Genomic DNA, 15168 nt, shown 5'->3' on the forward strand with positions numbered 1-15168 from the left:
ACCTGCCCGGATCAGGGACCACTGCGGAACCCTCTGGGCAGGTCGCAGTTAGGGATTCCAAGCCCAAGAACGGATCCCTCAACACTCTCCCTCATATCCAACCAGGGAAGGGAACACAGAAGCCCACTGGAAGGAAGCTGCTGTTCTTGGGCTCAGATTCTGGAACCACCACTTCTAGTTCTGTTCAAGGCAATATCGGCCTATTCAGGAAAAAAAAAAAAAAAAAAAAAGAAAGAAAGAAAAGAAAAGAAAAACCCAAACTGACGATTTTGGCAAGCCTTATTATTTTGTCGACTGGACAGGCAAAGAGAATTTTCCAAAGTCACACACTCTGATTCCTCCTGACTGAGCCGTGTGCAGAATTTTGTAGCCCAGGGAAAGACCCTAAGGAGTTTTGTAATTTGAGAATAAAGTACGAGTTTGGATGCGCCCAGCTTCTCCCTAGGGCACCTGGGGTATGACAGGTAAGAAACCCCTCCCACCAGGCACTTGAGGCTATAAAGGAAGGAAGCTCAGCAGGAATTTCGCGACATTTCAGATTGAAGAAAGAGCCACCACGGCCCAGCAAGTTTCGGGCTTGTTAATGGTGTACTGTCCATTGCTAGAACCCTTGGTATTGAGTTATGACTCACCCTGGGGCTTGGGGTTGGGAGCATAAAGTGGTCTCCAGTGGTGGTGGTGTGGGATGGGGGGGAGCACCCTGTGCAGCGTTGTTTCTCAGAGCGGGAGGTGGCCTGCTATTTCTGTCAGTTTAGTACAGACTGAAGAAACAGGCTGCTCCCCGGGGCCCGCCCACCCAAAGTCCATATTTGGTTACCGTCAGTAAAGGGAGGTCATTATGTTGAGGATGCCATCCACGGTTTTATAGACCCTGGCTCCAGGAGTCACCTGGAGATGGCACCAGGAAACCCAAGTTTATTGTGAGGCCACTTGGTTGAAGTAAGTCTGGCCTCCGTCTACCCTTCCTAGTCTGAGTCACTGCTAGACCCCTATCCTCAGAGGGAAGGAGGGAAGAACTCTGGAATGAGGCAGAAGGAGAGCTGGCTCATCAGTACTTTGAACTGTCCCATTTTCAGTGAAAATCCCACCCAATTATCGAATCGCTGGGAGAATCGCTGTGGATGGTGTGGAAACCTGAGTCTAATCAGAAAACTCCCGGAGCCTCCACCTTCCCAGTGCTGTGGTCTGGGGATTAGAGCATTGGTGAGGAGCGTTCCAGAGGTTGCTGGCTCTCCAGACACAGGGTTACCCTAAGTATCCACCAGCAGGGTGCATCCTTGTTCTCCAGAGAACTTTTTCAGATTCCACCGAAGGAGGCATGTAGGTACTCTTTCCTCAGGCCCCCCTTCTCACTCATGTCTACAAAGGTTTCTCGGCACCTTCTGTAAGAGACCACCTGTGTTCCACCTGTGAAGGGCCAGTACCCCACCTCCTATCAGTACAGGGAGAGCTGGAACTGAGAGCCCATGTGAGGATTGAGCTCCACCCCCTCCAGGGCTTGCAGGTAGGGCTCTGTCCTGCTGGACTTTTGCTGGGGAGCTGAATGATCACACCATGTCTTCAGGACGATGGAGCAGAGCCAGCCAGGGCAGGTGGGAGTTGTTTTGGGACCGGGACATCAAGGGCAGTGCAGGGAGAGGCTCTTCTTGACCCTCTGCAGTAGTGTTGGCCCCTACACAACCAGCTAGAGGGAGGGGGAGAACACCTTGGCTTCCCAGGTAGGGGGAGAAGGACCCCATGCCAGGTTTGCTCAGCTAGTATGCAACCACCAAGATATGAGAGACCCTGCCCTTTTCTGGATCTCATCACTGGGCAGCAGAATGGCAGCCTCAGTGGAGCCTGGGAGATGGCTTCCCGGTTGGTGTGGACCATTGCAGTAGAGGGTTTTTCTACTACACCAGAACCTCTGGGATTCTCTCTTCCACCCCTCCATATCTGCATTCCTCCTTCCCCGGCTCACCACTGCCTTTTCCTTCCTGTCTATCTTCCCTTTTGGGTCTGGAACTCACTATCTAACTCAGTCTGGCCTTGGACTTTTGCCTCAGCCTCTGTTTTGCAGAAGCTCTGTGTCATTACTCCCAGTGTTTCTTGCTTGCTCTTTGACTAGCAGTCTGGCTTTGGGGGCTGTGCAGTCCACAACACACCTGCATTTTGTCTCACTTACTGGATGCACTTGCATTGCCTGTGGTTTCCTTCTTGTCTGGGGGTCAGGGTGTTCCTAGGAGCGCCCTCTGCTGTCTCAGAAGCAGCTATCACTTAACCAGCCAGTATGCTGCCAAACCAAGAAAGTAAGGGGATAGAACAGCATCTGTACCCTGGTCACAAGGGTGGGTACTGGGTGAATACAACATGGTGGATACTGAAAGGTGAGACCAAGTCTCTCTCTCTCTTTTCTTTTGAGCAACCAAAATTTCATCTTTTTATGAAATCTGTAGATTTTTTCTGAAGATAATGCGCACTCGCGGTGTCCAGGCAGGCTCTCTGCTGGCAGGTGTCCTTCACACACATGCTAAGGATTAGCTTCAGGCATTAGTTTAGTGCCTCGGAAAGAATTTTGGAAGCACACACGAGGAGTAGGAACCCTTCCTCTGAAGATACTGTCTGAAGAGTTACCAGCCACTGGCAGGCTCCACGTCACAGGAGATGTTCAAGCCCTTGCCCACATGCGCAGCACTAACTGGACTCAGTGATTACTAATGACAGCTTAAAGAAAAGATGACATGAAGTTGGGAGGCAGACGGGGCACACGGGGGAGAGCGGAAGTGAGGAAGACTGGGTGGGCACGATCAATACATTGTATGAGTGTATGAAACTTTCAACTAGTAAAATCTTTAAAATAAGAACATGAAATGGAACTGGGTGTTCAGGCCTTTAATCCCAGCACGCGGGATACCTGTATCTAATAGAGAGATTCCTCCCTGGAGAGCAGAAACCATTCTACACCACACTGAGAGCTTTCTGGGGCCCACTGGGCTGCCTTGGCACACACTTCAAGGAAGACAGCACTAGAGCAAGCAGGTGGAACTGTGCCCCGGATGCATGGGTAGGTGGGGCTGACGGAAAGGAAGAAAATGATTCAGTCACATCTGCTCCTGGATCTGTCCTTGAAGACTGAACTTTTCTGACCCTAGACTCTGCCTCCCTCTACCCACTTCTACCCTCTGTTAAGTCGCTTAGCCTTTCTGTGTGGATTACTCTGTCCTGTTGATGGTATGTTCTTTTCTTCATAGCTAGTGAGTATCCTGTTCACCGGGGACAGCTTTTTCTTCTTGTCCCTTCTCTCCAAGTCTTTGTCTCTCCCCTGCCCGCTGCATCTTCTCAGGAACCAACAGCATTGCCACTTCCTTGGCCATGTTTGTGGCTATCACTGACATGGACATGTCTTTGCAGGGCATTTGCAGCAAGGCTTCCAGCCCAGGGTGCTCTGTCTATGAGGCTCACTTCACTTGGTCTTCTGTGCGAGGCTGCTTGCACGGTTTATGTCTATTCTATACTTTTCCCCCAGCATGCACTGTGGTTGTTGCCAGCTCATGCAGTGCTCTATTCAGGCTGGACTCTTGCTTGCTGTCTGGTTTTGTGCGGGGCAGGTGCAGCCCTAGCAGCCTTTCCATTTGTGGTGTTGTGCCCACCAGCTTTCTGGGTGTTCTGCTTCCTCAACCATTCCCCTTGCTTTGGCATCTCCTCCTCCTACTTAGTCAGTGTGTTTCTTCTATCAGATTGTCTGTTTCTTACATTGGGCCTGCCCGTCCTTTCTTCCTTCCTTTTTTCCTTCCTTCCTTCCTTCCTTCCTTCCTTCCTTCCTTCCTTCCTTCCTTTTTTCCTTCGTTCGTTCCTTCCTTCCTTTTTTCCTTCCTTCCTTCCTTCCTTCCTTCCTTCCTTCCTTCCTTCCTTCCTTCTTTCCTTCCTTCCTTCCTTTCATTCTCTCTTATTTATTTTGAGACAGGGAGCTCCTGTATCCAAGGCTGATTGTAATGTAGCTATGGATAATAACTTCTTCATGATGCCACTGCCTCCGAGTGCCTTGTTCTCTTCATTTACAGTAATACTTACAGTCACTTCCCTTCAACCTTTATTCAAAGTTTTACTTTCTCTGGTTTCAATCTTACTCAATTAACAACAGTCCAGAAACACTGCGGGGAAAATTCCAGAAATAAGCAATTTATGAGCTTTAAATTTTGCTCCCTTGCGTGCTGTGTGATGAATCTGCCTCGTGTGGAATGGGCATTACCTCGTTACCCCATTGTCCAACACCTCATGCTGTGGACTCTACCCTCTCCTTAAGTCTGTTAGGAGATGGATAGAATCTGTACCAAAGTGCTTCCATTCAAGTGGCCCTTCCTTTCCTCGATAGCCCCAGAGAGGAGTGCTGCTGGGATTCTAGTATGCAGATAGAAGCTAGAAAGTGTTTCCTTTGATTGAAACAGTAAAAGTAATCAATAAGGAAAGAAAAATGATTCTCTGCTGAGGCTGCTCAGAGCCACACAAGACTGAGTCTTCTGTCTTCAGAACCGTGAGGCGGGAAGCAGCTCCAGTCCATTTGAGTTTGGCTGTTTAGCTCCTAGTATGGCTCATTCATAAATTCACCTTCATCACAGGTATGTGAGGGGGAATTCATATATGCAGGATGTGGTTGCTGTTGTTGCTTTCATGCATTCATGGTTTTTTCTTAAAGTGTTCCCCAAGGTTACAGGGAGCGACTGTATATCTCCCTCCTCTAGTTCCGACTCTGCGCTCTCTTGGTTCCTGGGGAAATTCTTAGTGCAAGACAGCCTTGCAGTGAGAAGATTTCTCCAAGGCCCTGGGAGGATGAGCACAGTAACCGCACTGCTGTAGGCCTGGGCCTCTGTCAGGGCTCTGTGGACACGGTGCAGCAGATCTCCCGGTGCCCTGGAGGTTGTCCCCACTTCTCTGAGGGTTACATCCCACCCCTCTAAGGTGGGGATAGAGACTGTTGGGCTCAGAAGATGAGCTGCTGTCTGGGCTGCGTGGTGGGATGTGCCGGGTGGATTACCTCTCCGAGGAGAAGCAGCTGTGGTGATTAGGTTGAGTGCTCAGGAACTAGAGTCACCATGAACACAGATCCCTGGGCACGTCAGTGAGGCAGTTTCTAGGTTAGGTTAACTGAGGTTGAAGGCCCGCCTTAAATGTGAGCAGTGCCATTCCATGGGATGAGGTCCTAGGCTGCTTGGAAAGGAGACATGGAGCTGAGCACTGGGAGCAGTTGCCTCTTCGAGCTCCTGCCATCATGGACCGAAACCTCAAACCGTGAGCCAAGCAAAGAAAACGGTGACTACCACAGCCAATGAGCTGATGCGAGCCCACGCCGTGCATGGCCGCTTTTCTGAGTTGATCCCTGACATACTCATTTCCAAACAAAGATGGCAGATGCAGTGCCATGGCTGCATCCCCACTGCTCTTCCTGGAGAGACTGCAGAGGAGAATTAAGCCTCTCTTTCTCAGTTTTGGCCTCAGCATAGGTTTTTCCCTCTCATGTGCCCATCTCCAAACGGCCCTTTTGAAATACTATTTTAGCCTTTCCAGCTTAGACCCTGTATTGGTCTGTTTTCTGTCATAACATGGTAACACCAGTTGGGTAACCTTGAAAGAAAAGAAAGCTTATAAGGGGTCATTGTTCTGGGGGTTTGCAGCTGAGAGGTGCACCTGGTAATTTTACTTATTTATATTTGTCTCTTCAAGCCTCGCTCTCTAGTCCTATAAGTTCACTGCTATTTGTTCACGGGACTCACTGTGGACAGTATATAACTCTAATCACTCCAAAGGCTGCCAGGCGGTAGTGGCGCATGCCTTTAATCCCAGCATTCGGGAGGCGGAGGCAGAGGCAGGTGGATCTCTGTGAGTTTGAGGCCAGCCTGGTCTACAGAGCTAGTTCCAGGACAGGCTCAAAGCTACAGAGAAACCCTGTCTCAGAAAAAAAAAAAATCACCTCAAAGGCTCCACCTCTGAACATCACAGTCAATTAGATTTCTACCCTCTTAGGACCCCATAATGAAGATTAAATTTCAACCCATGAAATGCATTCATATCATACTGATGCTATCTCAGACTCATGGACGTCACCAGAGGCACCTCCTCCTGTAGGAAAATCAGGCTCACAGTGAGGTGGCAGAGTGAGAGATAGTCTAGATCCTGGTCTGGGGGTCCCTTCTGTCTGCTGGACTGCTGGGTACTTCGCAGCCTTCTTCTCCGAGAGCAAACTCCAAGTTGTCTGGACCCTCCCTGCAGGTGTGTGGCATCGTGAATCTCCACACAGAAGTCAAAATCAGACAGAATCTCAGTTCTACAGGCACAGGACACTCCAGCTTGTCGGCGGAGCTAGCTAGCATCAAATAATCCCTTGTTGTAGGTGGGATGAGCTGTGAGATCCTGGGGCCCAAGCAGCTGGGTAGATGGAACACCTTTGAATCCTGGAATGTTATGATTATTGAAACAAGGACCGTAGTTGGAGCATTACATAATGATTTTTAAAAATGGAAACTGGATTAAGAAAAATCACAGCATGAAGGCTTTCTAGAACCCAGACTTCTGTCCCAGCAGGTCAGAATCTGTAGATTCCTGTCTGGAGTTCTGGTTCCCAGGCTGCAGCAGGAAGTCATGAGACCACTCAGCCTTTCTTAGTGACAGGGTTGTGCTTTTCAGCCAATACCGCCACCCCGTGGAGACGCTCGGGGCAAAGCAGCTTGGAAAGGAGCCTCATTGTCCCTATCCCTTTGCGGTAATCCTTCCCTTTAGGCATGGATGGATTTGGTGGTGTCTCCACTTACTACTCTCAACATTCCCATGGCCCAAGCCAGATTTTGCTTTGTACGGTTGATGCATCTCATGACAGTGGTGACAAAAACGCCTCCCTGCTACGTGCCAGGCTTGTGTGAGCCAGGTTAGTGCCCTAGACTAGCTGTGTGTGTGTGTTTGTGTGTGTGTGAACAAAATGAATCCAATCTGCCAAAGAGGTGTCAGCAAGCTCATGTCCACCACAACACCATTTAACAGTGCTCAAGAAGCAGAAGCAACCCAAGTGGTCATGACTGATGAATGACTAAGAGAAATGTAGTCCTCTCTCCCCTATCTGCTGACTGTAAAAATGGGTGTCTTTTGTGATGGGACTTGGATTACAGGACGGTATATAAAGGAGTTAAACCAGACACAGAAAGACAAGCGCTGTGTACCCTACACGCGATTGGGAAACTAAAAATGTTTCTCTTAAAGCAGGAGTGAAGAACAATGGAAAAGTCCCCTTGTGCTCTGACTTTCTCCTGCCCCACCGTTAATAGGCCAGACCCACCTCGAGGGGCGGCGGCATCAATCAGAGCCTGAGGCCGAGGCGCTCCCATGCAAGTAGATTGTGTGGGCCCTGGTCCTAGAGAACAGGAGTGTGGGGCAAGGGGCAGACAGGGAAAGTCATTGGACTCGCCCGTGGGCTACCATCTGCTTAAGGGAGACTATGGTATCAAGACCCTACCCCTGCATCTTCCGTCTGTGGACCAGCCATTCAAGAGCAGGGAGAAAGCCAGACATACCTTTAGGATGTGAGCTCAGCTTTAAACCCTTCTGTCTCCATGGCCTGGAAGTTGTGGGCCCAGCTTGTTTTGGCCAGAACAAAAACTAAGCTGGGGACCTCACCTGGCCAAGGTAAGCTCAAGCTTCATGAGGGACGGGTACAAGCTAGGGCCTGCAGGGGGCAGTGTTGTCTCTTGTTGCAGTGGAACTGTTCTCGCTCTGTCATTAGGAATATTTCCAGCCCAGAGTTAAACCCAGGAGAAAGATCAAGTCACGGAGGTGGGGGGGACGATACGACATAAAATCCATTCTGCAGAAGGTAGGACGGTGCCATGTGATCGAGACTTCCCCAATACCTCACCGTTAGCGCTGAGGTTTGCATACTACATCCGAGGAAGGCTCCGTTCTTGTCTACTGACATAGCCTCCACCTGACCCCTCCCCGCAACTGCACCCCCACCCCCGCCCCCGCGCGCGCGCGCACGCACGCACACACACACACACACACACACACACACACACACACACACACACACACACACACACACACTGCGGTCTGAACTTGAGCCCTTGGCACCTCCAGACCGTTCACTCCATCTCCTCCCATCCTGTTTCCTTTCTCTGCAATCTGTTTCTCTCTTTGGGGGAGGGCGGCGGGGGAGGGAGGTTATACCTTCTCCATCTTTCCTTTGCTTCTTGAGTTTGTCCATCTTCCCACAGACAACACCAAAGGAAAGAGGTTTAGTTAAGAAACAGGTTGGAAGGCTGAACGTCCCGCACCCAGCAGCCCATCTGGCCTCTGGAGAGGGAAGATGAAATCACGACAGGGGCATGTCTAGGCAGAAGAGATTTTGTTGATAATCAGGAGGCCAGAGAGATTGAGGGATCTAAAAACAAAATCTTGGGTACCAACTAGAACCATAAATATCTCTGCCACTTTAAAGTTTCAATGAATCAGCCACTTTCTACTTTCTTGACCTCACGTTTCAAAAATAAAAAAATTTTTTTGGTTTTGTTTGTTTATTTTTATTTTATTTTTTATTTTTATTTATTTTTTTTTTTTGGCACAGTCTCACTATGTAGCCCGACTGGCCTGGAACTCACTATGTAAACCAGGCTGTTTGCCTCCTGATTGCTGGATTAAAGGTCTGTGCCACCGCGACTGGCAAAACAACAACAAACTCTTTTTTTTTTTTTTTGAGACAGGGTCTCATTCTGTAGCCCAGGCTGGCCCCATATCTTCAGCCTTCCTGCTCCTATCTTCTGATTACTGTTATAAAAGGGATGTTTCCCCGCCGGTTCTTATTTACTTCTCATTTTATGTCACTGAGGTCAGAAAGGACACATGATATGTGCTGGAGTTGCAAGTGCGACTCCTCCCCCAAGCCTTGCTTAGACATCCTTTCTTTTTTCCTCTTAGATGTATTTATTTTATAGATTTATTTATTTTGAAATGTCTGCACACCACATTTGTGCAGTGCCCGCAGAGTCCACAAGAGGGCATCAGCTTTCCTGGAACTGGAGTTAAAGACAGTTACGAGCTGGACTGGGTCCTCTGCAAGGGTAACTGCTGACCCATCTCACCAGCTTCTAGGTAACGCTCTCCAATAACGCTACATAGAGGGTCAAGCTCCCAACGCTTGAACCTGAGAGACACGCTTACCCCCTATCAGAACATCTTTCCAGGGGCCTTCCCTCTCCTCACGTGCTCCTCCTGGACCATCCAAGAGAAGACAGAATGAGCGCAAAGAGGGCTTGGGGAGCTAGCTCAGTCGGTGAAGTATCTGCTGTGCAGGCACAGGGAGCGAGGTCAGCATTCACACAAACGGCCAGGTGGCACAAATGGATAGTCCGGGTGTGGGGGAGACACTAGGGACGGGAAAGGCAGACTGGTAGGGCAAAAGACAGCTGGATGGCTGGGCTGGAGAGATGGTCAACTGGAGAGAGCACCTTTTGCTTTTGCAAAGAACACGGGTTTGGCTCTCTGCATCCACCTGCTGTTTACAACAGTCTGTAAGTCCAGTTCCAGGGCATCTGACACCCTCTTTTGGCCTCCAATGACATCAAACACACACATGCAGGCAAAACACATATACATGGAAAATCAAAATAAATAAATCTTTTAAAAAACCCTCAGGAGGGGGCTGGAGAGATGGCTCAGAGGAAAAGCATTGCCTGCTCTTCCTGCGGTCCTGAGTTCATTCCCAGCAACCACGTGGTGGCTGACAGTCACCCGTAATGAGACCTGGTGCCTTCTTCTGGCCTGAAGGCCTACATGCAGGCAGTACACTGTATACATAATAAATAAATAAATCTTTAAAAAAGTCCTGAAGAATGACACCTGAGAGGAGGATGACTTTGGTCTTCCACAACAGCCAGATCAAGCAGATCAACGCTGGCACTCAAAAGGTGCAGATGTGATTGCCAGGTCACCTCACATCATAGTGTGCTCTTTCCTGTGTCTCTTCCATTGGAAGTTTGCTAAATTTCTTGATTTTTAAAATTTAAAAAAGGTTACTCTTGCCGGGCTGTGGTGGCCCACGCCTTTAATCCCAGCACTTGGGAGGCAGAGGCAGGTGAATCCCTGTGAGTTCGAGGCCAGCCTGTTCTACAAGAGCTAGTTCTAGGACAGCTAGGACTGTTACACAGGGACACCCTGTCTCGAAAAACCAAACAACAACAACAAAAAACTCTTTATCTTCTGAGTGTTTGCCTGTATATATGATTTGCAGTACGCGTGTGCCCGGAGTCCATGGAGAACTAAATTCACAGAGATCCTCCTGCCTCTGCCTCCTGAGTGCTGGGATTAAAGGTGTGCACCACCACCGCCCCACAGTCAGAAACTCTTGGGATGAAGCTGAGAAGAGTGATGCAAAGCTATAATTTCCACATCTGAGGTAAAGGCAAGAGGTTCAGGAGTTCAAGGCCAGCCTGAGATACACAGGACCCTGTTTTTAAAAAAAAACCAACAACAAAGAAGAGGGAGAGGAGGAAGAGGAAGAAGAAGAGATGGGATCTGGAGGGGGTAGAGAAATTCATTGACAGAGTGTTTGCCCAGCATGCCACAAAGCCTTGGATTCAGTGCCTAGAACTGCATATATTGGCACGATGTCCAACTAATCCCAGCATGTGTGAAGAGAGTTGGCAAGATGAAAATTTAAGATCATCCTTAGCTACATAGCAAATTCAAGGCCAGCAAAGCAATAACAACAACAGAAAGGAAGGAAGGAAGGAAGGAAGGAAGGAAGGAAGGAAGGAAGGAAGGAAGGAAGAAAGGAAGGAAGATCATGGAAGGGGTTTTCTGGGTTATAGTGTTCTGTGGGTCGCCAAAGAGGGCAGAGCCAAGGGCTTTGAGGTTGGGATGGGGAAACTCTGAGGACAGAGGCCATGAGGGTTGGCGATCCACAGTGGAGAGCCTATCTTGTCTACACCGCTATCACCGTGTGCTCAGCCAAGTGTTCTGGGCATCAAAGAAGAGCTCATCCTTCTCTGGAGTGCACGATGCCAGACTGAGAAGTTCCTGCCTGGTAACACAAGCATTGTGAAAACAAGCAATGAGACCCCACCTTCACAACAGAAGAGTTGGAAGCCACTTTCTGTGCCCCAGCCAATACCCACAGCAAAACAGAGCCTGGGAGTTGTGTCTGGAGTCTGAACATTGCTTTGTAAAGACAATTTAATAAAAGTCTTACATAAAGGGGGGAAAAAAACAAATTTCTTACACTCGTCTCCCAGAGGATTTAGTGGTGTGGATGAATGTTTTTCTCGACAAGTCTGCCTCTTGCCTGGCATCTGTCCCAAGCCAGGTCTTGGACTGGGTGCTGCCCAGACAGTAGGTATGCACATGCAGGCTGGGATGGTAGCCAGGACATTGGTTGGGACACTGGTCATTCTCTCACTGACCGGCAGAGGGCAGCCTGGCCTTGCAATTTAGCGTCCCATGCTTGGCTGTGGCTGTGTTTCTCTCCCTCTCTCTCCTTCTCTCTCCCTCTCCACCTCTCCCCCCCCATACACACACAGACACACACACACACACACACACACACACCACTGCCACCACCACCACCACCACCACACACTATCACAGCCATGAGCTCATTCTGTCCGTGTCTGGCAATCTGGGTGGGTTCGTTTCTCCTCACACTCTGTCCAGCTTCATTTCAAATGACTCATGCGTGGTTTTGACTTCTCCCCCAGGGAGACCCCTGCCCAACCTTCTCAATTAGGCAGTGTTTCCTGATAAGTGGCCCCTTGCCCCACTCCTCCCAGACCACCCGAGATTGGCTCCCCTGGTTCCAAACGCTAGCGAGTGTACGGGACAGGGACAAATCCCACTCCTTTAACCTCTTCCTGCCTACTGTGGGGCCTGCTGCTGCTGCAACCCTGGTCTGCAGGAATGGCAGCAGGATGCCCGTGGGGTCCACGGACCCCTGTGAAGTGGGTGGAGCTAACTCAGCATTGGCACTTGTCCCTCTCAAGCCTGTATTCGCGACCCTTCAGGTCCCTGGGAATCCATGTGAGTTCAGAAACTGAGCCCAGTAATCTTGAAAATATCTGGTCATTCCCTTTCCCTTTGTGGCTGGTCTCCTTGGAAAATAGCTAGAGGCAGGCTGGGAAGCTAGCGGGGTCCTTTGTCAAGGGAACCTGATCATCCCTTAACTTGGGGGTTCTGGGCCTGTGAGTGAGCTCACGCCAGATGATCCAACAAAGAGTTGTGAACTCAGCTCAGATCTTCAACCAGACTTTTGCTCCTCTCAGTCGTGAACACAGTGGCATCTGGCCCCTGCCCTGTATTTGGATGGCTACATAGGCCCAGGTGGTCACTGAGGGAGCCTTCCAGCCCTGTACCCAAAAGGAAACCAGAGGGCCACTTGGCCATTCACCAGGGCACAGTATTTGGAAGGAGACTGGCCTTCTCCAGCAGGCTGCCCTTCCCACACTCTGCAAAGCCAAGAGATCATCTACCTGGGAAAAGGGAAGAAGGGTAGGAAAGAAAGAGGGCAGAGATGGGAGGGAATTGGAAAGGGAGGAAGCTTCCCTTGCTCGCCTGCTGCACCTTAGGCAGGTGAGTGCTACCAAACTCAGGAGACTCAGTTTCCTACCCAGCAAGGCTCCTTTAGGGATTCACTTTCTACTGCTTCGTGGTTCCTTCAGGCACTGCATTTTGACCGACACCAGAAAAGCGCCAGAATCTTCTATTTCCTGAACCTCTTCACTCTCTTCCTCAGTGGTCCCTCCTTTCTACCTGTCTTCAACAGAGACACTGACATGGGGGGGGGGGGGCAGAATCTCCACAAGGCAGGTGCTCTCTCCACCCTGTCCCGGTGCTGGGCTGACTGGTGGCAGTCTGGGCAGATGTAGAGGGACAGGTAGGCTGGGGTGCTCCTTTGGGGGTGTGTGGGAGGGCAGAGCTCTATATGAAGAAGCACCTCAAAGACCTGTGAGGGACAGAGAAGAGCCACTGTGCCGTGCAGCTATGTTGCGGAGCAAGGCTGCCCTAGCCCTGGGTGAGACAGCACGCAGCTTGAGAGTATGCTGGGGGCACGTGTCTCCCCAAGTTCTGTTGAAGGTGGGACAGCTGTGGTATCTCCACCATCCACTGCTGTCTCCCCATCTATGGGAATAGAAGGTTGGGGTAGCCCTCACTCAGAGCTGGCGTTCTTATGCCGGGCATGCATCCTGCCACCCACATGCCTTGGCCCCCTAGAGGTGGGCCAGGGCTCTGAGTTTGACAGGTCACTCAGAGATAAGCTGCCCCTACCTCCCCTTGTCATGATCCTCAGTATCTAAAAGATAGGTCATCCTTATTAACACCCCATCTTCACAGAGGGCTGAAACCAGGCCTCTCTGTGCTGGGCTGCCTGGCTGCTGCCTCCTTCCTCAGCACTTGCTGGGTGGCCGAGGTGCCAGCTCCACTCTCGCCGAGTCTGTATCGCCTGCAGTGCCTGGCGACACTCGTTTACAATCTCACACATCATTTTTCTTGGAAGCAATCTCGTGCCTTTAAATATGTCATCGCTCGGGGTCTCCAGTCTCCTGCCTCTTCCCAGGAGCAGAAGCCAGGCCTCCAGGTGGAAGTCTCCCTGATGCCGAGGCCCCCAAAGCTGCGGAGGCTGGGGCTGCCTTCTGGGTTCATTTTGCTGCAGAAGCACCACTGGACGGCTAAGTGGGGTGGAGAAGGAAGGGTTCCCAGCAATGGGGGGAGGGTGATGCGAGTCTGCCACACCCATTAGGAAGGCAGAGTACAGGCTACAGCGTGAGTGGAAGACACTGCTCACTAAAGTGGGCCTTTGATGGGAAAACCAAGGCTCAGAGAGGAAGTGATGGGCTCGCTCCACCCCTCACCCAGCCAAACACCCACCACATCTGGAAACTTCTGTCAGGACACAACATATTCGCTTGGGTGGTCCACACCCACAGGAGTAACCTGCTTGGCTCTGGCCCCGGTGGAGGCTGATGTGATTTGTTTCCTCTCATTTCCTCTTTTGGTTCCTTTGGAGCACCCTTCCTGTGACAGGTGACTGAGCCATAGCTGTGCCCAGCTAGACAGCCCAGCCTCTCAGAGGCGCTCCAGTCCTTAGCTGTGGAATTCCGTTCAGCCAGAATCAGTCCCTTAAAGTTCAGAAGGTGCTGGCCCCTAGGGAGGTTTGCCTTCCACCGGAGTGGAGCTTGCCCCTTCAAGCCCAGGTCAGTGAGGCTCACTGGTGTTAGTGGCTCCTGAGGTCCCTGTCTTGCACAGAAGTGCATCTAGAGCATGGAAGGCTGACATATGGTGGGTCCCCAAGGAACCCAACCCCTCAGTCTCGTTCTCCAGCGCTTAGTATGTCCCTGCATAAATCCTACCATCCCCCTTTCAGGGAACTTGTAAGCAGCTTCCTGGGTGCTCTGGGCACTTGTGTTTCTCTGCATCTTAGTTCAGGTCTGACTTATCAGACGATGCAGTCTATGAGGATGAGTCACAGCTCTGGGCTTCACAGACACCAGTCACGGTCAGCAGCAGTCCCCCTTCATCTTCCGCCCTGTTTGGGGGGGGGGGGGATGAGGTCCCCGTGTCAGTGAAATTTGCAGCTGGTCGTGAGAGGGACCCTAAGGACCATATCGCCCCATGTTATCCACAACCCCGCTCTGCAGAAATGCCTCTTTGATCTCCCTCGAGGGGTCGCTTTTCCATTCCTCCAGCCACACACAGCACCCCAGCTTTCAGCAGTGGCTCCCTCCTTGGCACCATCTCCGGCGAGTGGATTTACGCCCCAGCGCTGTAATCCGGTAGCTAAAATCGCCCCCAAGACATCCAGTCACCACCCCTCAAGCACAGTCGTCCAAGTTTCTCCGACTCTCGGATGCCTTTCCCGGCGGCGGCCAACAGCCGGCCCCAACTGTCGGGAGACTCTCCGGAGCTCGCACTTGTGTCCCGGCTGCAGACGCCTAGCCCCGGGGTCTACCCTTGCTCGGCCACCCGGTCCCCGCCCCGCCGCTCCTCCTGGCCCCGTTACTCCGGCCGGGGTTCCCACCGCGCCACGTGCCCAGCCCTCCCCACGGCGCGCCCCAGGCCCGCCCCGCGAGCCGAGCGGCTCGGTGGCGGCGGCGGGCGCGCAGCTCGGGTTTCGGCCCGCCCCCGGCGCCGGCGTGACCCCTCCTCCGGGGCGCGGGCGGG

The sequence above is a fragment of the Alexandromys fortis genome, unplaced genomic scaffold (assembly GCF_014885135.2).
Source record: "Alexandromys fortis isolate MF-2015 unplaced genomic scaffold, M_Fortis_MF-2015_v1.1 scaffold_149, whole genome shotgun sequence".
NCBI classification, from domain to species: domain Eukaryota; kingdom Metazoa; phylum Chordata; class Mammalia; order Rodentia; family Cricetidae; genus Alexandromys; species Alexandromys fortis.